Source organism: Pantherophis guttatus, chromosome 1 (genome assembly GCF_059756535.1).
Source record: "Pantherophis guttatus breed Tessera chromosome 1, ASM5975653v1, whole genome shotgun sequence".
Classification (NCBI taxonomy): domain Eukaryota; kingdom Metazoa; phylum Chordata; class Lepidosauria; order Squamata; family Colubridae; genus Pantherophis; species Pantherophis guttatus.
The window spans coordinates 133136740-133162242 of record NC_142063.1 but is presented as its reverse complement, the minus strand read 5'-3'; the positions used below and the strand labels follow the sequence as shown (position 1 = coordinate 133162242).

General features: G+C 39.6%; 1 protein-coding gene across 5 annotated transcripts in view; it reads right to left on the bottom strand.

Moving 5' to 3' along the window:
• Positions 1-4310, bottom strand: part of MGAT5 (alpha-1,6-mannosylglycoprotein 6-beta-N-acetylglucosaminyltransferase) — a 134809-nt gene extending 130499 nt beyond the window's left edge. The window contains exon 1 of one of the 5 annotated variants that reach the window (XM_034423974.3): positions 4127-4310. The gene's annotated coding sequence lies outside the window, so the exon portion shown is untranslated. The other 4 variants (XM_034423988.3, XM_034423983.3, XM_034423966.3 and 1 more) reach the window with 4 other exon arrangements.
• Between the last annotated feature and the right edge of the window lie 21193 nt (positions 4311-25503).

The following is a 25503-nucleotide window of genomic DNA, read 5'->3' as shown; positions in this document are numbered from 1 at the left end:
AGCACTGTTCAAAGACGCCTCCGTGGTCATGTGGCCAGCATGACTAAACGCCTAACTAAATGTATAATTTTCTACATATTTGTTACTTTTAAAAATATTTTAAGAGACAAATCCATCACATTTCTTTATATACTTACATAGTAAGTACTACTGTTTTTTAACCTTGACAGGACCATACTCGACAGGATCATGACTCCTACAGATATCAGTGGGAAATTGTATTCAATTTTTTTTTTATCTTAGATATGCTGGGTCTATTATTCCCAGCCAGTTTCTGAGGACTAGAACCAGCCTGAATCAATAAGCTACATCATACATCCCAAAATGGACAACTGATCAAATAACTTTGGTAATACCAACTGTAACATGTTGACAAAAAATAACGTTAAACATTTTTGAATATGCTATAAACATGACTTCGGAACAACTTTGAGATGAAGTTTAAATGGGTTATCAATACTTACAGGTCTTTCTGATTTCAATGGTACAATTTAACCTTTCAGGCATGTTCAACCCACAGCCCATGTGCCAAATGTGGCCCTGGACAAGTTAATAATGAGGCCCCACGAGACCACCCCCCCCAAATAAAGGAAGCTTATTATTTTTTTACATATATAAACTATAGTATATAGTTTATATATATAAATTCCTCTTCACTCAAGAGCAGCCTAGGCAAGTCAAAAGGTTGGACACACCTGCTGTAGATCATTTCTTAAGCAACCACAATAAACCTTCTTTGGCAATCTTTGCCCATGATATTAGCATTGTATACCTGATTATTATCAGTACATTTGCCCTTTTCCTACATTGTTTTACTGCTATTTTTGCTAATGAGATCTAATTTCTCTGCAGATTAGATTCTTTTTTCAACTCAGTAGAAATGTATTATTTGTATTAATAATGCAAAAAATGGCAGCATGCTAGACCAGGCTGGGGAATTTTAATAGAAAGATTTCAGATTCCATCCTCCCCATTTTTAGCATAACAAGTAATTAACCACATCATTAAAACTCTTTTGTGTGGTCCAAGTCACAAGCCTGATAGGCTAAATAATAACATGAAGCTCACATCCTGCTATACTGCATCTTCTATAAGGGCTCATGGACTCAATTTACACTTTACCTGATAAAATATCCAGGAAAATCTTTTTGTATATGCAACTACTGTTATCAGATCAGTATGAAGTAGTTTCTTTGAATGTGGCCAAATTCTGCTGTGCTGTATGTAAAATTAGGCAAACTTTAATTGACCACTGTTAATCCACAACCAATCACAATATGTTATTATGTCTGCCTTTTATTTTTATTTTTTACTATCATCTTTTAATGCTTTTATTTGCTGGTCTGTACTGACCATAATAAAGATTGATTTAAATATCATGAAATGTAAATGCAACATTGGCATGTCAACACTGCTGTATTGCTGCATTTTCCTAATATGCTACTCCCCACAGTAATATAAGCCATGAGACTACACTGATCAGTCAATAGAGGTCCTCAAAGCACAAACACCAGTTATAACATTTTTGCTCATATTTTCAATACTAATACTTTAGCCCCAAAACTCAATATCCTACTAATATTACCAGGAAGGGAAAATACTATATGACCTGAACTATCTCAGTGAAGCAGCACAGAACAAGGCCAAAGAAAAATGGGGTGTATAAAGAGAAGGCCAACAAGTGGTTTTGTTGTTGTTTGTTGTCAAGGCTATCCACAGCATTCTAAGCTAATCCCTTAAAAGGGGGCTGTTGTCCTCTAAAAATGGGGATGAGGGGGAAAAAATCGTTGCTAATGGGATAGGGAGGGGAGAGAAAAGTTCCTTTCCTTTCAGAGGGAATAAATAGCAGCTGTCTGCAACAATACAGGCTGGAGGAAAAACAGCACTAACATGACACTAAAGGTCGTCCCTCCGTCTGCAAGCAATAGGCACAGAGGCGCCTCCTGATCCATTCAACAACTGAGAGGCAACCTGCAAGACTGTCAAATTGGTTCCTGGATCATCTTAAACAAGGCAAGCGGCGACTTTAGTAAGCAAAGGAGATCCGGCAGCAAATAATGGTTATTACCACGGAGAATCAGCCACCTCTCTCCAAAGCGGGGAAGAAGCACCACCAACCTTTTTTAAAAAAAAAAAAATCAAGAAAAATGAGGGGAGGTGGGGAAAAAGCAGGTGTGGCAACCTGCTCTGTATCCAAGGCCAAGGGAAGGGGGGAAAACACTTTCGTGCAAAGGGAAAAACAATGCCTCTGCCTTGCCTCAATCACACCATCAGATAAAATGAATTATACCAGGCACCGAGGTCCTTTCAGACAAAAGCAGCAGGTGACGAAAAAGGGTCGGGCGAGCGAGGAGAGAAGCCGCCACGGCGCCTCGCCTCCAGCGGTCCTGTCAACAACAACAAAAAAAAAAGACCCAAGGGGCGAGACGACTTTGCCAAAGTGTCCCGCAAAAAGCCAAAGGGACAAAGCAGGTCGTTTGCCCGCTTCTCCGAGAAGAGCGAGGTAAACGGAGAAAGGAAGAAGAAAAGAAAGAAAGAAGGAAGGAAGGAAGGAAGGAAGACAACGCCGCTCCCCACCCGGCAGGCAAATCATTCATGCATGCATGCATGCGGGCAAGGCAGGCAGGCAGGCAGGGCGAGCGAAAGGAGTAAACCTACCTATTCCAGGGCTTTTCCGACAGGAAAGGCGCTCGCTCGTCAATGCGGGCGAGGAAAAGGAAACTGCTGGGTTTTCCATTGCGACCGACCGACCCAGCACGCCAGCAGACCGCACAACTGGGGAGGCGGGGGGGGGGCAGAGCAGCGGCGGCACGAGAACCGGGAGGGAGGGAGGGAAGGAGGAGGAGTCAGCAGTTCCCTCCCCACAGGCGCCAAGCAACACCACGGTAGACCGCGGGCCCTCACACGGCGCGAGCTCCGCCGCCGGCGAGAAAGGCTCCTCCTCCTCCTCCTCTTGCCGGAGCTCGCGGATGCTGCTTGCTCCCGCTCGGAAAACAGAGCGCGCGCAGAGAGAGAGAGAGAGAGAGAGAGAGAGAGCGCGAGCAAAAGCTTCTTACCAGCTTTCCTGGCGTCGCCGGCGAGGCGGACTCCCCACCCCACCCCCTTTTCCCCCGCCGCCTCCTCCTCCTCGTTCCATTTTGCGCTCTCTTTCTCTCGCTAAGCGGCGGCCGGGGCTTGCCCGCCCCCCGCCCCCCCCCCCCGCCTAAGTGGTGGGGAGGCCGGACAGCGGTGCAGGAGCGGCGCTCGCTGGCGGCGGCGCTTGAGGGCCGAGTTCAGCCAGCTACCGCAGCGAAACCCCTGAGAAAGCCTGCCGGACGCGGTGTTCCCTCCCCAGCCGCCTCGCTCTTCCGACTGCGGCGCGAGGGAGCCCCGGGCCGAGCAGGGAAGCGTCTGTCAGCCGACTTGCCCGCCCGGGAGTGTAGGGAAGGAAAAAAAAAAAAACCCTAACAAAACAGCCTCGCCGGAGCTAAGGGAGCGTCTGCAAACTACCCACCGTCAGCGGGAGCGACCAATGCCGAAAACGCTGCAAAAGACGGGAGGGGGAAAAAAGGGGGGGGGAGTTGTTGGTGGTAGTAAACGGCTCTATTAAGTGTAACGCGAGAATGCGTCCTTCTCCGGCCTAGGAGGACTCGCTCTCGGCAAAGGCTGGCGGGCGAAGGCTCTTGGACCGGCGTGTGACCGGCCTGGAGGAGGGGAGGGGGGGACCTCCGACCCCAGAGACAGCACGTCCCCGGTTCTCCGGAGTGCAGTCCGAAAGAGTCCCAGAGTAGGGCAGGAGAGAGTTAAGACCGTTTATCGCCGGGTGTAAAACACCCCTGCCCGAGCAGGAAGCATCTGCAATCTCAAGTCCCGTCGCCCGGCAGGCAGGCAGGCAGCGTGCAAAACATATCCTGCCTCCTAACCGTTCGGGCTTCTCAAGCATTGAAGACATCCATTTGCTGGGGGGAGAAAAAAAAGAGAAAAAAAGCTGCACAGTGGCAGGGTCTGCTTCCTCCCTAAGATGCTAAATGCCACCCCGAAGCCGATACGATGCAATGAGCCCCTCCTGCACTGCAGACTTTCCTACCTTGGGAGAAAAAAACAAACAACGGGAGCGAGATAAAAGCGTGAAATAAAGCGGGCAAACCTTCGAAATTGCCGGCGGGAAAGACCATGCGGAATCTCGACTCTCTCGCCTTGGACGCGATTAAAAAAATGGAGAAGTTGGTGAAAGCTTGCTTGGAAACCCGTGGAAATGGGTCCGCGGTTCAGCGATTATCAGTGCAGTGCAGCTGGCCGCCGCCATCACTAACCCACAAACACACACAAAAACGCCAAGGGCGCTCAGCAGCTTTATCTACTTGGCCACAACCTGAAGGGACAGATAACCTTGTGAAGAAACTGGATCATATCCCTTCACGTTTAGTACAGCAATTAGTCACCGGAATATTCTGTTAACCCAATTTTTTGTGTAAAATACAGAACAAGTCACATTGGCTGGATTTGCTCAGCATACGGGATTGAAATGAGGCTAGCTACTTTTTGGTTCAGCGTGTCACACACAAGCACAGCAACAGACTGTCAATCATCATATTTAACCCAAACATTTAATGATTAGGTTCCTGTTCTGTCCCATTTCCACATTAACTCCAGAATTCTATATACATTTTTACATATATTCTGTGGTAGATACTATACAAGGTTCTTTCCTAACTAGAAACTTTATGTCTAGAAGCTGTAAAGAACTGGATAGAAAAAATCAGACTTAGAATGAATTTCAAGAAGGTAAGATTGCCACTTGTTCAGAAGTTCTCTGGTTCCATCCAACTTCAGCTGTGCATAGATGGCATTCCCACTAAAAGAGCAGATGTTCAGTTTGAGGATTTTTACACTGCCCAGAGTCACTTTATGAGACGATGACTCTGAAATGCATTGGTTGCCAGTTAGCTTGTAGACCCAACCTGTGTTCATGACCCAGATCCTTGCTGCCTTCAGGACTGTTTTTTCTAAGTAGAACCCGCTCATCTGACTGATAGGATATGCTGAGGATTCTCCCATGCCCCAAGATATTGAAGGAACCCAGAGGCAGCCTCCTTAGGATCTAGGACAACTCACAGTGCCAACTTTTCCCAGTCAACTCTCCCCAGTCATCTTATCCTGGTCTGACTCACCTTGGCCGACTTGCTGCAGGACAATTCACCACAGCCAACTCATCACAGGATAATTTGCCACAGGACAATTTGATGCTTGATAACTCGAGAGGAAGAAGTTACTTGCAGGGGGCCTTGTCCTGATTTAGGTTTGAACCTTCTCCAATTACAAGTCCTCGAGGCTGGGGCAAGTTGCAATTCTACTTGTCCCTCTCTTGAGTTAACCTGTGTTGAATTATCCCACAGCAAGTTGCCCTGTGGTGAGTTGGCTGCGGTAAATTGTCCTCAAGCAAGTTGCCTGGGGCAAGCTGACCAGGACAAGTTGGCCATGGTGAGATGGCCAGGGCAGATAGACTGTGGTAAATTGTTCCATTCCAACCCCCTCAATCTGGAAAAACTTTTCCTTTAGCTCCATTAAGATGGTGCTGATTTATACAACTTTTGATGGTTCATGCAATTTGTCAGACAAATGGCCCTACCATAGCTGAAAGTTTGGAATCTCAGTACAGGAAAAGAAATAAATTAAAAACTCAGTCAATCTGTATTGACTTTTCAGTTATATACCAAAGGACACACTTCAGAAAAATAGGAGAAATTAGATGAAAAAAATTATGATCAGAACTAGGACAAGTATTTAAAGTAAATAAATTCACAACTAATACAATGATTCCTTATACATTTAACAATATATTGGCTTTTTTCATTCTAGAGCTATAATCCAGTACGGGAACTCTCTAGACTGCACCTAAGATACAAAAATCACAATAAAAATTATCAGAAAAAATGTAAAGTGGATATTTTTAAAATAGGAAATTCAAGAATATATATTTATATTGACCATTTTATCTTGTTACACATACATTTTGAACTTGTAAATTACTAGTATTGATTCCTATTGTCCTTAGGATAGTGATTTGATTATTAACGGATACTATCTTCAGCTCTATTTCTCTCCTACGTAATATGAAGATTTTTTTTAATTAGTTAAAAGAAAACATGTGACATATTAAAAATCTAAATTTCTTATCAATCAGAGCCTAATAAATTAGAAATTATTTTAGAAATGAGCTCAGACAGTAATTCACCCAACTCAGACTAATTTCAAGAAACAATATTTTACCCAAAGTATGGTTATAAAATTGCAATTTGGAATAAAGGTCATAAAACATGATATCAAACAACATCTAAGTCTAATCCTTAATTTATTTACCAAGATGTTACAGCATCATAAAGTGCAGATTTTTTTTGTCTCAGAAATATGCTCCATTTTATGGAGAAGTGGTTGTGCAAGCTAAAATTAAATTATATATCCATGGTATGTGTTCATTGCAGTTTCCTAAAATTAAAATGTATTGAGTGGGTTTTTTAAGTATATATTAATTGATGTGTGGGTATGTACGCACACACACACACAAGCACAGAGTTCTCCATGAGCTAGATGGCTGGTTTTAAAAATTAGATAAATAAATAAAATAATTTAATAAATAATTATAAAATATTTATATTTATATAAATTTATATATTTATAAATAAATAAATATAAATAAATAAATAATTTTTCAGGAGAATTTCTGCGGGATTTATAGTTCAAAATATTTAGAATATATATCTGTGGCTGAGTTTGATTGCAAAACTAAAATAGGGTTTATTTTTCTGGGAAAGGACACTAATGAGATTTATTTTTGAATAAACCTATATAGGATTATATTGTAAAAGTAATTTTAAATGGAGTCTTACAAATGTTTGCAGGAAATGCCTTTGTTTAAATTTCCTGTTTTGATCATTTGAAAACAATTTATAACATTATACATTTGTTAAGAAAGCATAAACGTATGTATGACAATCATATTATATCAAACAGCTATTTGTAATAAAAGCCCAATGTCCATAGAGTATTTTCAATATTTGATAGGAAGGTCTTGTGTATATCCTACCATGAAAGAACTAGATAATCGCTTTGTAACCTTCCCACTATAGTGAAATAGTCATTCTTTCTTGTGTGTATATGTGTATCCACAAGGGCAGGGGCGGGATGTGGTTGTGTACAAAACACTGTCATTTTCAGAGATGTGTACTTTCACATTTCACTTTCAATATTTGCACTTGTTAGAAAAGAAGTATGAATGTATCTCTATTTCAAGCAATGTTTAGAATTCATTGTCATACTATTCCATTGACCTACAATGCTAACTTAATATTTAAATAACCAAAACATAGGAATGCAAACTCACGCTGGAACACAAAGAAAAGAATGGAATTGGCACAGCTTCAGTTGTGCGCTGCTGCAGTGTATTTGTTTTTGAAGAGCAATGGAAAGTCCATGACATCTGGTGGTTAGTTTAATTCTTAGAAGGGGCGGTTTGGCGGGGGGGGGACGACATTTAATAGCAATAACACTTAGACTTATATACCACTCCATAGTGCTTTACAGCACTTTCTGAGCGGTTTATAGTGTCAGTATATTGCTTTAACAATCTGGGTCCTCATTTTACCCACCTCGGAAGGATGGAAGACTGAGTCAAGTTTGAGCAGGTCAGGATTGAACTGCAGTGTGAACAGAGTTAGCCTGCAATCCTCCATTCTAACCACTGCACCACAACCTCTTTAATAAAAAACAATTATAATTGGTCATTACCACTGAAATAAATGGCACTTTTATTCCATTGGCTCCTCCCAAGCTAGCCACAGATCTCAGTCCTTGGGATTTGCCATAGACTTTGGACTGAACTTTGAAACCCATTGCTTCCATGTTAAGTCATTAACTAAACTCTATTTTTCAGCTGTGTTTTGAAAAGGTTGTGTATTATATAATGTCAAGATCTGACATGAATGGTTCAGTTTATGCGTGGAAACTATCCCAAAATGTGAAAAGTTAAATGGCAAGATAGCATTATTTTGAGGATTAGAGCAGGCAGACTGGTACAGGTAGTCCTTGACTTATGACCACAGCAGAATCCAAAATTTCTGTTAAGTGAGACATTTTAAGTTAGCTTTGTCCCATTTTACGACCTTTCTTGTCACAGTTGTTAAGTGAATCAATTAGTAATGAAGTGGTTAAGTGAATCTGGCTTTCCCATTGACTTTGCTTGGCAGTGTTCTGCCCCAGCTACGGACCCCAAAGAACACAGCACACACAAAGTTTGTACAAAACTTAATTTACTAAAATAACTCAGTCTTTTTCAAAACAAAGGCTGTTAATAAACTTTCTTAACAGCCTACAAGAAACCAAAGATAAAATAATCACAATCTTACTAAGGTTGGCAGAAACCCAGAAGCAATTTGCAGAGAATCCAGACGTGAAGTAGAGTGAACTAAAGTTGTTCCCTACAAATTGCTTCAGTCGGCATTCCTCCTAAAATAGGCTAAGGGAGTAGCTAATTAGCCCCAAGCCTTACTCTCGAGGAGACCTCCTCCTGAGGAGCCACTCTTGCCTTTTGGCAGCTCTGCGTGCCCGTGCATCGAGAAGAGGCTCCTCCTCTTCGTCCTCTTCACTTAAAGGAGCTTCTGGAGGTTCTGAAGGCCCTGGCTGAATCCCTGCCTCTGGCACCACATCTTCTCCAGCCTCCTCATTGTCTGACTCGAATGCCAGCTGCACAGGCTGCTGGCGCAGCACCACATCAGCCTCCTCGTTGTCAGAATCAGTTACAATCCGCACAGGCTGCTGACGGGCCACAACAGGCAGAAGGTTACAAAAGGTGATCAAATGACCTTGGGACAGCAACAGTCATAAATATGAACCAACTGCCAAGCCTCTGAATTTGATCACATGATTATGGGGACGCTGCAAAGATCATAACTGTGAAAAATAAGTCATCTTTTTTCAGTGCCGTTGTAACTTTGAATAATCACTAAATAAACTGTTGAAAGTCAAGGACTACCTGTATTTTAATACTGTTCTTTTGTTTCCTGGACCATTGTGTTAGAAATAGTGAAACATGGAAACATTAAAGTTATTATCTGCAATAAAACTGTATGTACAGTAATCCATGACTGTGTATTATAGTATGTCTTTTATTACTATAACCTTTGTCACTTAAATTAGGAATTATAATTCTCACAGGTGACTGATGATCAAAGTCTTGTACCTTTTACGTACAAAGGATGAGCTACTTCTGAAGTTTCTTCTATGATTCATGGACTTTGTATAATTGGGTCCTTTCACAAAATGAAAGCAGCTGAAATAATGCTGTTTTCAACCACTGCAACAAAATCCTTTTCAAGAGTCTCAAGGTGAGCCAAGGTTCAGCAGAATTCTCTCCTGTATATTATGCAGAAGTGTTTTTCAGCATTTGTAAAATACGGTTCCATCTTTCTTTTGTCCACAAAACCCATAAGTTAAGCTAAAATATAATAATATGGAAAGTGTGATATTTTTGAATATTGCAACCTTTTATTTTTGTACAAATCATGTCTAATTACAGGTATGATCTGTGACAACCTTGAACATTTTGAAGTTGTAGTCAGTAGGTGATATAATGTTTTTCCAATAGATGAATTAATTTGTGTGGTCCTATTTACTAAGAATGAGTACCTTTTGCAGATCGCAGGTTTCACACTAGGTTTCTGAGGGTGTTGTGCACATAAAGGCACACACAAGTCAGAATAAAAATGTAGGTGAAATCAAGAGCAAATTCATACGCTTAATTTATTAACTTAATTTGACTGAAGTTGGTATTGATATGATTACATATTATTACGTTTTAGATATTTAGCAGGCCTAGGACCTTGGAGTAGGTACACCTGGCAGCACTGGATTATATTATAATGTATTAATGTATTAATTAGCTATATTGTAATGCTATAAATGTATTAATTAGCTATAGGTCATGACATTTACCAAATTGAAAAACAAACCATTCATACAAATTATCATAGAGTCCAATGACAATTAGTCTGATTCTTGATGGAAGTCTATTACTTTTGTTCTGTTCAGTTGTAACTCAAGTCTGTGTTTAGGACAGTTTTCATTCATTGCCTGGTCAGATGATTATTATTTGGAAATGAACCAGAGGAGTGTGAGCATACTCATTCTCTTACAATTTTGGTGGCTAATGAAGTAAGCCATGCAGCTGTTTTTCATCATGGGAATTACCGTATTTTTCAGAGTATAAGACGCACCTTTTTACCCCCCAAAAAGGGAATGAAAATTTAGGTGCGTCTTATACACCGAATGTAGTCCCGTGCACCCACTGGTCCCCACCCTTTGGTCTCTGCCTCGCAGCAGTTACTTCCTTGCAAGCAAACAGCAAGAAAAAACAGCTCCTTTCAGCTTCAGCATAGGCTAATTAGCACAAGTTGATTAGATCGGCCTCCCGACTCTCAGCTGATTTGCTCTCAGCTGTTTTGCGCAGGGCTCTGCTGCTTGCTACAAGGAAGTAAATTGCTGGAGCAGATTTTTTTTTTTCCTTGTGCTAATCGAGCTATGCTGAAAATGAAACTGAAAGTAAAGCAGGCTGTTTGCTGTTTGCTGCAACAATTAGGCAGAGGCAGATTTCTTTTTCTTCTTTTTCCTCACCAAAAAAGGTAGGTGCAAACGATGGGAAATTTAGGGCAAAAGAGGAGAGTTCAAGATTTTAAAACACAAAAGAAAAAAAGGAGAAAGAAAAAGGCAAAAATAAAAATGGGAAGGGAGAAAAAGAAAAAGAAATGAAAGAGAAAGATGTTATACATATTTAGAATTGAAATATGAATAGTAGTAAGAAATAAATGGGAAATCATGATTGTAAAAATGAAATGAATAATAATTTGAATATTTGTCTTTGTATTTTTGAAATCTAAACAATGATAAGTTTTTATTTTTTTATTTTTTTTAGAAATATGAATAAGTATAAACTGTAACAATTGAAATACCTTTAATGGTATATGGTGGTGAAAGTAAAAAGGATTAAGTTGTAGCTTGGATATCAGGTAGAACATTTTTAAATTTAATCAGGGAAATTGTAAGGATTGAAATATTTTTAATTATATATTCTGATGAAAGTAGAAATGATTAAGTTGTTATTTGGAGGATTATATGGGCAAAACTATTTGGGTTACTGGGAGAGTTTAAGATGTGAAAATGAGTAACATAAGGGGAAAGCTCTGTTTAACTAGGGCATTGTAATAATTGAGATACTATTAATTGTATATTGTGTTGAAAGCAGAAATGGTTAAGTTGTGGTTTGGAGGAATATATGGGGAAAATTATTTGGTTTATTATTATTGATAAATATAATTAATTGATTTGTAAGAAATTGGATTGCATGGAAATAATTGGAATATCCATGTTCATATTGATTAATATACAAAAAAAGATAGTTATGTAACTAATTGATTTATATTAAAATATTGAATTTGTATTAAACAATTGTAATATTACATAATTAACCAATGTGAGGATGGATATAAAAATAGATAACAATGGGAAGGGGTATAATATAGAATAGAAGGGAAAAATTGATTAAGATTAGAGATGAGGATGAAGGGTAATATTGGTTTTTTTAAAAAAATAGATGAGGAATAAATATGGTAAAAAGGAAATATAGAAATTGTAAATTTAATTGAAATGACTAATTTGTGAACCAGCCAAATACTCTGTTCATAGAAAATACATTGTATGTTTGCATGTGTGTTTGTCTAAAAAATAAAAAAAACTTTTTATTAAAAAAAACAAAACAAAAAAGGTAGGTGCGTCTTATACTCCGGTGTGTTTTATACTCCAAAAAATATGGTAGGGGCTTGTAGAAATGTTTAGGGACAATGTGGCTCAGTGGCTAAGACCCTGAGCTTGTTGATCAGAAGATCATCAGTTCAGCGGTTCAAATCTCTAGTGCTGCACAATGGAATGAGCTCCCATTACTTCTCCCAGCTTCTGCCAACCTAGCAGTTCAAAAGCACGTAAAAAATGCAAGTACAAAAATAGGGACCAACCTTTGCCGTTTAGTCATGCTGGCCACATGACCACGGAGATGTCTTCAGACAGTGCTGGCTCCTAGAGCTGGAAACGACCAGCATACATGTGCAGGTGGGGGAACCTTTATCTTTATCTAGAAATGTTTACAGTGATACTGTTTTGTTTAACTACTCTGCCTCTATTGAATGTTTCTCCGTAGGAGGAGGAACCAGAAGGCGTTCTTGCTTTCAGAATGTGATTGATAAATTGGGCTGCAAGTTCCTGGATAACCACCCCAAGACAGCAGAAAGACAGAGATAGTGCTTTGCCATCCTCATCAACTCATGGTTGACTCAGCCTTCCATCCTTCTGAAGTCGGTAAAATTAGGACCCAGATTGTTGGGCGCAATATGGTGACTCTGTAAACAGAGGAAACTACTGTGAAGCGGTATATAACTCTAAGTCAGAGGTGGGTTTCAGCAGGTTTTGACCAGTTCTGGAGAACCGGTAGCAGAAATTTTGAGTAGTTCGGAGAACCGGTAGTAAAAATTCTGACTGGCCCCGCCCCCATCTATTTTCTGCCCCCCAAATCCCAGCTGATTGGGAGGAAATGGGGATTTTGCAGTATCCCCCTGGAGTGGGGTGGGAATGGAGATTTTACAGTATCCTTCCCCTGCCACGCCCACCAAGCCACACCCAGAACCAGTAGTAAAAAATTTTGAAACCCACCCCTGCTCTAAGTGCTATTGCTATTGCTATCTAGTCATCATCTGGATTTTTGAAATCTACATGTGAATGCCTACTAAAATCCCTTTAAAAATTGTCTTGGGAGATCAGATACGTTCCAAATCCAACCCCCTTTTATTCCAACAGCTAGTTTATTAAGGCAGGAAAACTCACAGACAGGAACATATGTTGTACTGTAAGTTTTAATTGTTCTTGTGTCCTCTTAACTATATTTTTCTTCTCTTCCTTTTTGCTATATACCAGATTTTCCCAACCTGGCACCCATTGCATTTTTTTTTAAAGTAGCTGCTATCACAGATAAGGAGGGCACCAGGTCATGAAAGGCTGTGTGTTAACTGATTTTCATTTCAGAAATATTTTTCACCAAAACAACAGAAATATAATCAGCCAAGTATAGGTTATGAATTAATGGCAACTCTGTTTTCAAAGGGTACTGAAAAAGTTTAACCTCACATATAGCCTTTATTCCTCACGGGCTAGACAATCAGTAGTAAATATTCATCACAGTGCATGACTCTGCCCAAGTTCCCTTCTAAATCAACATAATTAACATTTCTTTGGTATGAATTTAGGACTTTTGAACTTCAAAAGCTGTTGGCTTGAACATGTGAGAAGACTTGAAAATGGACATGGAACTGGACCATATTTTCAGCCTGCTTCCTGCTCTTCCTGATCTCCGTGCATTCAACTCACATTGTGAAGAAAAGTTGCACTCTTGCATTAGCTTAAGTGCTAAGATTTCACTCAGCGTGATGCAGACAGAGGTCCCAGATGTAAATATGAATGCTGTACAGTACAGATCTTCCAATTCCAGGTTTGCACATAGAGAGAGAATAGGATTGACCAGAATATAAAACACATCCTTTGCTCGCTATCAAGTCTTGACACGTATGAAGGTGGCTATATTTAATATTCATTGATATAATGGAGCTGTAGTAACTTACCCAGCGAGTAAAAGATTACTATATATCCCAAGTTACACCACTGAAAAAAGTGATTTGCGACCCGTCATTGTAGTTAAAATGGACACAACATTCCCAGTCATGTATTAAAATTTGAGTGCTTGGCAACTGGCATGTATTTACAACAGTGGCAGCATCCTACGGTAATGGGATCGCCAGTTGCGACTTTCCCAGCTGACTTTTGGCAGCCAAATCAATACAGGAAGCCAGATTCAGTTAATGACCATGCAAATCACTTAACAACTTCAATGATTTGCTAACAACTGTGGTGAAAAAGGTTATAAAATTGGGCACAATTCACTTATCAATCGCCTCGCGTAACAAATTCTGATCTCAATTGTGTTTTTAAGATTTTTTTTTATTTAAGAAAGTTTATATGGCTGCCCACTCACTCTCAGTGACTGGCCGACTTACCAAAATAAAAACCCAATATACAAACAATAAAAATAGTGTAGGAAGTTAACATCCACCCCTCTCCTAGGAAAATGAGATATTTTAGGAAATATTAAAAGGGCAGAATATTTCCCCTAAAAGGGAGGCAGAAACTCAGCTCTCCCACCTTTCTCAATGGACCATTAAGGCCTGGGCCAGTCTATTCTACATAACAAAGATCTACCTCCTTCAGGCAGAACCATTTAATTACCCTTCATTACATCACCCAGCAAGATTCAACCAAACTTTACACACAGACAACCTAAAAAGCTGGCTATGACCTCTGACAGCAACCAATCAGGATACTCTTCCTGTGCCCCAGGAAGTTCAAAACCAGAGAGGGTATAAAAACCCAGGGACTCTCAAGCATGTCTTACATGAGCCACAGTGGTGCAGAGTTTAGAGTGCAGTACTGCAGGCTATTTCTGCTAGCTGCCGGCTCCCTGCAATTTGGCAGTTTAAATCTCACCAGGCTCAAGGTTGACTCAGCCTTCAATCCTTCTGAGCTGGGTAAAATGAGAACCCAAATTGTTGGGGGCAATATGCTGGCTCTGTAAACTGCTTAGAGAGGGCTGTAAAGCACTGTAAAGCGGTATATAAGTCTAAGTCCTATTGCTATCTCTTCCCTTTTTTCGCCCAAGAATTCCAAGGCATGTGATCCTGTTCATCAATAAACCTTCTTTCCAAGCAACGTCCATGAATCCAGTGTCTTTTTCCCCACTTGGAACTGAACCCAGATGGACGTTTCTTCCAACCATAGTAACCCCCCACCCTCCTGGCGATAACAATCAATCAATTGAAAAGCCACTTGATGGGCTGCATCCTGTTCTGGGTTCCTCAGGCCCTTTGGCAAAACCAATCTTCAGGGCCCTGTGAAAGAGTGTCAAAGTGGGGGCCAATCTTATCTCCACAGGGATGATGTTCCAAACTAAGGGAGCCGCCACAAAGAAGGCCCTTCTTCTGATTCTGGCAGATGTAGCTCCTTAGGAGACATTCACTGCCTCCCATATATCTAGAATGCTACATGATTGCTGCTATGTAAATATGTAAGTAGGGTTATGTTTTTTTCAATTTACATAGAAAAGACTATAGTTCACATCTCTGTCTTCCAAATAGCTTAGTTGCTATTTTCAGGGTGACTTTGTGGTTTCTTTGTTGCTTGCTGATAGAACTCCTGCCAAAGTAAACTTCCCCTGGAGAAGTTATTTGGGTGCTGTGTTATATAGATTCTCTTTTCTTTTCTTTGGACTTTATGAACAAAGCCAGTAATTGGTTAATTGGTTTATTTCTTCCCTCCCTGCCTCATGGTGATAGGTCACTTCATTTGCATATAAATGGGCAATGCTGTAATACAGCAGAAAGATTAAAATAATAATATGGTGCAGAAACAAAATAATAAACTTTATCTCCACCATCATAAAGAATATCGCTCTCAATAACATTTTAATGGCAAACCACAGAGGAAATCTATTGTTATATAAATCCCTGTAGACTTTTCACAATAGTCAGGGCGTGGCAGCTTTTCTAATGCCAACAGTTTTGGCAGCAATGGAAAACGCCCAACTTTGTTATCCCTAATTATGACATCACTGCAAAGACAGGACTTGAAGGATGCCCTAACCCCACAAGATGTGGAATAGGTGGTCTCATGCAATCAGATTCCAAACTAAATAATAGCCTTTTGGGTATTTACTACCCACCTTGAACTGCATTCATAAACCAGTAGCAGTTTCAGTGACGATGTGAAATAGTAGTTTGCATAACAAAATGCAGTTTCCATAACAAATATGTGACACGAGAATAGCAAGTTTTGTTATAAGCAGCCACACTATGTACCTCTTAAGTTTCTAGACAGTTTTCAAGGGGACCTTCAAGTAGAACAAATTAGAGTAGTTCCTTTGAGAGATGGTCAGGATATAAATGACTATAGCCAGACATAAAGGGCTCTAAATATCTATAGTGCTTCCTTTTCCAGGAAAGGCCATAACTGTTGCATTAGCTGAAACTGAGCAGTAGCTGAAAATCCAAGAATATATCCAGATTGAAACCTTTTTTTTCCCAGGGGAGTGTAACTCCAAGTTCAGTAAATGTTATAATCCTAGAGTAGACTAATTTTTGAATTAACAGCTCCGTTCTTTTGCTTGAGTTAAGCCTGAACTTGTTTCTCCCTATGCATACTTTGGTATCTTCCATCTACTGTACAGTATCACATTAAGACTTCCATTGCACCTCCTGCTTGGCTTGGAATGGAGATAAACAACAGGCTATCAACTGCATATTGGATGATACAAGGACTTCATGTTGATTTTAAACAAAATTTGAAAGGGCCAAGCCCTGGTATATGCCATACATCACTGCATGGAATCACTACAACGTGATACACCCTAGTCCTATAAACTGCCAGAAGCATACCAGCAATGACCGTCTAGTATACCTTAAGGAATGTTGTATGCTCATTAGAATGCTTGATGTGCTCCTTTGTCCTCAAATGCATTAAACAGAAGTTGATTGCATATATATGGTAGATTATCCTTTCAAGCCCATTTTTGAATAGGTAGTAGGCTACCATATTTAGAAAAAGAAAATACAGACCCTTATCAGATAGAGCAAAGAATTCAGCTTTTCTGTATCCCTTTTTATCAGACAAAATAGCTCAACTTTTAGAACATTAAGTAATAGTCAAACATGGTCATAGAACACATACCATATTTTTCGGAGTATAAGACACACTTTTTTCCCTCCTAAAAGAGGGTGGAAATGTTGGTGCATCTTATACACCGAATACAGCCATTTCTGGCCTCCCGAAGCCCCGCTCTGCTCTTCCCATTTTTGCAAAATGTGGGCCTGTTTTTCACAAAAATAGGGCGCACAGAGGGTTTTGGAGGCCTGCAAAGTGCTCTTGGGGGCCGGGGAGAGCAAAAATATTTTTTTTCTTACTTACCTCTTCAAAATCTTGGTGCGTCTTATACACCGGTGCATCTTATAGTCCAGTGTTTTCCAAACTTGACCCTTTGAAGATGTATGGACTTCAACTCCCAGAATTCCTCAACCAGGCATACTGGCTGGGGAATTCTGGGAGTTGAAGTCCATGCATCTTAAAATAGTCAAGTTTGGACTATAATATAGTCCAAAAAATATGTATAGCATTATAAAAAGCAGAAGTATAGAGGGAACTAGACAACCAGTACCCTACTAGATCCTCATTTCAGAGATGTTTCTTAGTAAACAGAGAAACAGAATGGCCATAGGCAGGCAAAAAGCAATGGGAGCAATCTCCTGCCAGCTTCCCCATTAAGTGTACTTGTGGGAAACTGGCAGAGAGCATCAGAAATCTTCCCTCCTGCCTTCCTTTCTCTGTTCCTCCCTCAAATTCCTGCCAGCTCTGCCATTTTCTTGGCTTGTGGGAAGCTTGCAGAGAGAAAGTCAGTGGGGAAGCTAGCAGGAAGATGTAAGTCTTTGGCTAGCAGACAGGTAAATGGCTAAGAGGAACCATGTGCATCAAAAAAGGTGTGTGGGCATTCACAAGAAGTGCCATACGTGTCAGAGAAGGCACGTGAGAGAGTGGTACAGGTTGGGGAAGGCACACAGGAGGACAGCAAGGGCCAAGAAGGGTACACAGAGATTCCTTTCTCCTTCTCTTTCTTCCTCTTGTTCTTCCCTTCCTTTCATTTTTCCCTCACTCTTTCTCATCTTTTTCCTTCTCTCCATTCCCCTTCCCATCAGGCAGGTAAGTGTCAGCTGCTTGGTGGGGGAGAGAACAAGGGATTGTGTGAATGGCTGGGAAACTGTCATGCAATATTGAAAGTATGGATCGTGTGACTGTAGCACTGACAGCAACACTGAAGTAGCCACAATTTCCCAAATTTCATTCTTTTGGGAGTAATGGATCCCAGATTCTGAAAATTAGCCCATTTGAGTTAACTTTGGTTCAAAATTTGCTGCCCTATGATGCACTGTTTTGCCCAGTTAAAGATCATGATAAGGAAAATTGTAGCAGTATGTCAGAAGATAGTTAGAAAGTTCATGAGTTTTTGCAGGCCATAGCACTGCAGTAGCAGCCCCTAATTGCTGCCATGTTTGTTTGTTTTTAAGTCCGTTAATTCTCTACAATCATGCTGCTTAGGGCCAAAACAAAGTTTAAAAATAATTTGATTTTGATTGCAAGTATAGTTTCATTCATGCAAATTTAAACTAGCTTTCAAAGAAGTGATAATTTCCACCTGTCAAACCTCTCTCCTAAAAAAAAAAACATTGGAGCAGTAGCTGTTAACCCTTTACTAGCAGCTCTTTACAATTTAACTCTTTGCTGGTCCTAATTTCACTGACAGAAGAGTTTAATGGAACATGCCTGGATGAAGGTAACAGTAACAGAGTTGGAAAGGACCTTGGAGGTCATTTAGTCCAACCCCCTGCTCACGTAGGAGACCTATCAGAGCTGGGTTTCAGTAGGTTCTGACCAGTTCTGGAGAACCGGTAGCAGAAATTTTGAGTAGTTCGGAGAACTGGTAGTAAAAATTCTGACTGGCCCTGCCCCCAGACTCTGCCTCCCAAGTCCCAGCTGATCGCAAGAAAATGGGGATTTTGCAGTATCCTTCCCCTGGAGTGGGGTGGGAATGGAGATTTTACAGTATCCTTCCCCTGCCATGTCCACCAAGCCATGCCACGCCCACCAAGCCACACCCACAGAACCGGTAGTAAAAAAATTTGAAACCCACCACTGAGACCTATACTACAGATTTGAACCACCGAACTGGATTTGATATATGTAAGGACTTGGTAATATACAGAAACTGATGTTACAGAAAAGACCTGTAATACAATGGGAAAAACTATGTTTCAGGAAGACAGGAGAAAGTAATCTTGATGTCTTCCTAAAGGAAGTGCTTTAAGTTCTTCAAGAATTAAGAAACTTATAGCAGTGAAGATAATATTTTAATTCATCTTCCGCAAGCTATTGAACTGGAAATGTTTTGTTTTTATTACGTACAAATTTTGAACAAAATCACATCAAAGACTATACACACCAGTCTTTCCTAATCTGGTGTCCTCCAGTGATTTTGGACTAGAATTCCCAGAATTCCTAGCCTGCATAAAAGACTCTCAGATGCAAGCAACCAGAGCCACTGGTGAATAGCATCAGTCAGTAGCTTTATTGTCTAACACTTACTTTACAAGGATTTCTTCCTTCCCCTGGGAACAACCAGATAAAGCTTGATGTCTTGCGGGGTGGAGGGGTGGGGGTCAAGTTTATGCAGTTTGCAGCTCTACAATGACTCCAAGCTAGGCTCTTGCTTGACCTCTCCCTCCAACCTAGCTGGCAATTCTTCAACATCAGCTTATGTTCTTGAACATGAACAGATTGCAAGGTATTGAATTTCTTTATCTAAGCTCATGGGAGAGGACACCACTGAATGTTCCCGAGTGTTCTGAAGGCAATGTTATATGCTATTGGAAACATCTTCCTCCTATTCCTTTTTTCCACATTACATAAAAAGAAATTATTACATTTCATATTTCACATTTGCCATACATTCACGCCATATGGATTAATGTTTCTCTCTTTCTATGTTTATATTTCTCTAGATAAATTTCATGTTCATTCAGGGTAAATGTTCCAACCTAGCTCAAATGCAACCGGATTTTTACAGCAGATTTACAAGTAAGCTTTAAATGAGCTACCCCTAATTACTTTATTTTACAGATTATGTAAGGGACTTCATGTATTATAGATGCAGATTAATATTCATTTTCTTTCCGCAGAAGAATTAAAGATATTTGTGTAGTATAATGCAGTGATGATAATAGCTTCTTAATCATGTAATTTAGGTACTGTATTTTTCGGAGTATAAGACGCACCTTTTTCCCCCATAAAAGAGGGTGAAAATTTGGATGTGTCTTATACACCAAATGTAGCCCTGCCCACCTGCCGGCCCCCCGGAAAATGGGAGCGTGGAGGTGGCAATAGGCTATGGCAATCCCTGCAGCCTGAAACAACTGATCTTCGGGAGGCCAATCCAACCGACAATCAGCTGCTTGTGCTAATCAGGCTGTGCTGGAGCTGAAATTGAAACAGGCTGCTTGCTGCAAGGAGGCAAATTGCTGGGAGGCAAAGGCAGATTTTTTTTTCTTGTGCTAATCAGACTGTGATGAAAATGAAATTGAATCAGGCTGTTTGTTGTTTGCTGCAAGGAGACAAATTGCTGGGAGGCAGAGACAGATTTTTTTTCTTGTTTTTCCCCCCAAAAAAGGTAGGTGCGTTTTATAGTCCAGAGTGTCTTATACTCTGAAATAAGAAAAATTAAAAAACAAGATTATTATGAAAAATAATCTTGAATGAAATGTAGAGTTTTCTTTTTGTACATTTAGAATTCATATACTCTGAATGGCATGAGTCCATACTATCTGAGACACCATCTTACCCCAATGGGACTGGCCTGTCCACCGATGTTGGCAGAAGGGGCATGCTATGGACTCTGTCATTTAAGGAATTTCAGCTGTCAGGGTCCCAGGAGAAGAGACTTTTCTGCCATGGTTTTTGCCCTCTGAAAGATTCTTGTCCCCCGAAGGTGAGATGTGCCTGACCTTCAGTAAAGGCCGGAAGACCTGGCTTTGCCACTTGGGGGTGCATCACTCTGGAGAAGGGTGATGGGTTAAGAGAAGACCTCCCCCTCCTCCCCCCATGCATCCTGATCCTTTCCTCTCCATATTTTTAATTGTAATTTATGAATGTAAATTAAGAATATTTATTGTTCATAGTTTCATTGTCTTTTAAGATTTGTAAGCCATCCAGAAGCAAGATGGGCATGGGGCTTGCCACTGATTGAGCTGCCAGACAATGAATTAATTTAATGCAGTTTACATACTTCTCCGTTGTGCAAATATGAGGAACTGACAATCAGCTAATGCTGAGGTATTGGGAAAATTTATGCAATCTTTATCTTAACAAATATATTGAGGAAGTATGGCAGTACCAACTTTCTGACTTCTGGGGAAAATACCATTGTTTTATTTTAAATAACTTCTTAACTAATAAAGGAGAATGTTTGTAGCTCAGGGTTGATATGAGAGGTTCTTGGTGCTCTCTGAACTTGCTTGTTTTCTTGCAGATATTTCATTACCTAACTAGTTAACATCATCAGTGCTAGTAAGGAGTGGGGTTTCCTGTCAGTTTATATTCTAGTGGCTTGCCCTATCAGTGTTGGTGGGGGTGGTCCAATGGTGGGATTCAAATAATTTAACAACTGGTTCGCCCAGGGTCAGGTTGACTGTCATGGGGGACGGGGCCCATTCCCATTCTCCAGCTCTGCCGCACTTGTGGGATGAGCCTCCTGTGACGGCCAATCTGACCCTGGGTGAACCGATTGTTAAATCATCCCCCACACTATCAAATTAGTCCCCCCACTATCAAAGCGATCCTGGGTGCTGCGCTGTAATGGAGAAACAGGAAATGGAGCGGCTGGCACAAGGAAAGGAGGAAGAGCCTTGGTAGTGCAGCGGACTAAGTGCTGTTATGTAGCACTTAGCTGCCAGCTGCCTGCAATTAGTGCGAGTTCAAATCTCACCAGGCTCAAGGTTGATTCAGCCTTCCATCCTTCCGAGGTAGGTAAATTGAGGACCCGGATTGTGGGGGCAATAAGTTGACTTTGTAGAAATATCGCTTATGGGGGGGCCAAAAGCCCTAATAAGCAGGTATATACAAAAGAACGAAGGCTATTGCTATAAGTGCATTGTAAGCCGCCCTGAGTCTTCGGAGGAGGGTGGCATATAAATTGAACTAATAAATAAATAAGAACAGGGAGAAGAAAGAGGGAAAGCGGCCTTCTCCTTCCCTCATGCTGGCCGTTCCGTTGTCTGTTTCTCCATTGCAGCACAGCACAGCACCCAGGATCCTCATTGATAGCAGTGTGTGTATGTGTGTGTAATTTAACAACTGGTTCACCTGAACCGGTGCAAACTGGCTGAATCCCACCTTCGGGGTGGTTTTTAAAGATCATTCGGGAGTCAACTGTAAACAGCCCAACCAAAGAATCTGTTTAAGACCACCCCCACCAATACTGACAGGGCAAACCACTAGAATATAAACTAACAGCAAACCCCACTCCTTACTAGCACTGATGATGTTACCCAGTTTGGGTAATGAAATGTTTGCAAGAAAACAAGCAAGCTCAGACAGTGCCAAGGACCCCCCAACTTCTTAACTCTTGGAGATGGTAGTTGAAGGTAATACTGTATACTGGTAGGAAATAAAGTTTGAATCCACTTGATTTATGTTAGTCAAGAACTATAGAAGCACAATCCTGCACAATTACCCTAGACTCTTGGTTTATGCATCATTCTGTGTCACTAATTTGTTTGTTTTTAGCTTAGAGAGATATACAGACTCATATTTAAAACAACCCATGATTATAAAGATGAAATGGATGAGATCATGAATCCTTCTTCTTAAAAAAATAAATAAACCAAACTATTGTTTAGTGTGATGCATGAATTGAGCACATTCAGTAGACTCCTTCATAAGACGGATGATAGTTGCTGCTGTGAGATGACAATAACTCAACATAGGGGGAAAAAACCTTTGTCATCTTAAGACAATTCATGATACCTATTCATTAAGTATGCAAATTAAATATCTGGAACAAAATTCAAACCAATCAATATTCTCATATCGTATAAATGTGAACATTTTGAATGATGAACTTGTGAATCTTGGTATTATTTAAGACTATTTTTCCCCTTTGGCAGAATATTACACTTCATGCTTTGATTTGGATGATCAATATTTTTTTTTGATGTTAAGGTTCACTAGAGATATTAAGAAGAGTCAAATTTTGGGGGGCTGTTTTTTCAGGGATATTGGATCTTTTAAAAAGTACAATATCCTTATGTTTTTGTTTTGCACTTCATTAAGAGGACCACAAAAGTAGAAACTAGAGTGCCAAAAATTGAATTTATCATTCCAAATTTCAACAACTGAGCATGAAAATCCATGGAGGATTGGTGGCCTATATTGTTACCTACTTCTGGTTTGAAAAAATAACATCATAGGGTCACATGAGATGTTTATTCTACTCTTAACATTTACTCAAAAGTAAGTGCTAATGTATACATTAGTTTTTCAACAAATATGAATGATTACATTAGAATATTGAATGATTACTTAAAATATTGAATCAGAGACTAATATCAGTAGTAGTGTAGATAAGATTCAATGAGACTGTAATACAGCTAGTCCTCAACATACGATCACAATTGAGTTCAAAATTTATCTTATTAAGTGAGAATTTGTTAAGTGAGTTTTGCCCCATTTTACGACATTTCTTGCCACAGATGTTAAGTGAATCACTGCAATTGATAGTTAGTAACCTGGTTGATAAGTGAATCTGGCTTCTCCATTGACTTTGCTTGTCTGAAAGTTGCAAAAAGTGATCACATGACCTTGGGACGCTGCAACGGTTATAAGTATGAACCAGTTGCCAAGCATCTGAATTTTGATCGCATGAGCATGGGGATGCTGCAAAGGTAACTGTGAAAAATGTTCATATGTCACTTTTTTCAGTGCCATTGTCACTTTGAACAGTCACTAAATGAACTGTTGTAAGTTGAGGACTACATATAAAAATAAAATAAATAAAATAAATAAAATAAATAAATAAAATAAAAGAATTCTGGAGAGAATTTGCACTACCTAAAGAATCAGTTTCATAGTTCTATATTAGTTCCATGGAAATAATGTTTATTGGTCTGAGATTGTATGCCAGTTCTACGATGGATAGCCTGAGACTAGTAATCCAAATTCTGGACAAAATGTATTATTCTAATGATTTTTATGTTGGAGGAATGTTATGATTAGAGTTTTATGTTGAAGGAGATTTATGTCCGGGGGCAATTTGAAATTCAAATTTGATTCAAACTGAATCAAAAGGCTTTATGCATCCCAGTTAGCCTATATCTGAGCAGAATTCATAGGATGATGTTTACGTTTAAATCCTGTTCAGTTTATGAGTCAGAGCAACCTGAGGTATTCAAGCATTTTTGCAGAATTTTCTCCTGGTAGCCCTACCACTTGTGATCAAACGGGTAGCTGTCACAAAGGGAGCCTTTTCAGTGGTACCGCTTTGAGGAATTCCTCCCCCAATGTCCCATCAGTTCCAATACTATCAGTCTCTTGCTACCAAGCAAAGGTTCTTTTCTCTAATTTAGTAATATATGCTAATTTATGCTGGTGTTTTAATGTGCTGTTATTTTTATATTTTAATTGTGCAGTATGCCTTGTAAATTCTACTGAGTGGTGTCATAAAATATCTTCCTTTTTAAAAATAGTTTTTATTAAAATACTTTACACAGATAATAAGAAATGCATTCAGAGGAAAAGAAAACAAAGTAAATGTGAAAAAAATACAAAAGATAGACAAAAGAAAAAGGAACAGAAAAGATAGATAGATAGATAGATAGATAGATAGATAGATAGATAGATAGATAGATAGATGTTAGAGACAGATAATATACAAAGAGGGAGAAAGATATAGCTTGTGATCTTCCTTTTGACAGTGATATATAAAATTCTAATCGAACCTCTGTCTGCAAAATTTCATCATAACTCCTTTCTGTAACCTATTCTTTCTAATCATCAAACCATAAGTCACAAAATCATTTTCTTTCTTATGCAAACAGTCAATAAGGGGTTTCCAGTCACTGATAAATATCAAAAATAAAATATCTTCCATGGCTAAATAGAAATTGAGTTATATCCCGTGGTTGCCTTGTTCTAACACAGTGCAACTCAATAATCTTCACTATTTCCTCCTTATCTACTGAAGTCAACCAGATCCCTGCAAAGTTAATTTTGAAAATTGAAGGACTTTCTAACTCAACTATTGAGATGGTTATTAGAAGCTCTCCTTATTCTTCATATACGCCTGGTTATACAAACCTGTACTTAGAATTTTGGCCTTCTGTGAAAATAGATCAAGTAGCCTATCATATACCATATGTTAAAATGAAAACATGTATTTTTGGTATATGAAATTAACCAACTTAAAATATGATTACATATGTTTTCTCTATAGAAGAGTCTTGACTCTTCCTCACAGGTTGACAAATTGTTCAAACTCCCTTACTATACAATAAGATTTAAAAGTTCTCTACTGAAGCCATATAAAAGTTGGCAATTTTTTTCCAAAAATCTTATGTAGAAACGCTAAAATCTCATAATATTTGTGGGATTTTTATTATTTTAAATGCTATGGAGCCTGGAAATTGAACTTAGTAGTATTAGACCATTAGTATGATTTTACCAGAACTCCTGATAATCTTCATAAATTAAAGGCTTGAAACTACTTGAAATAACTGAATTTGTATAATA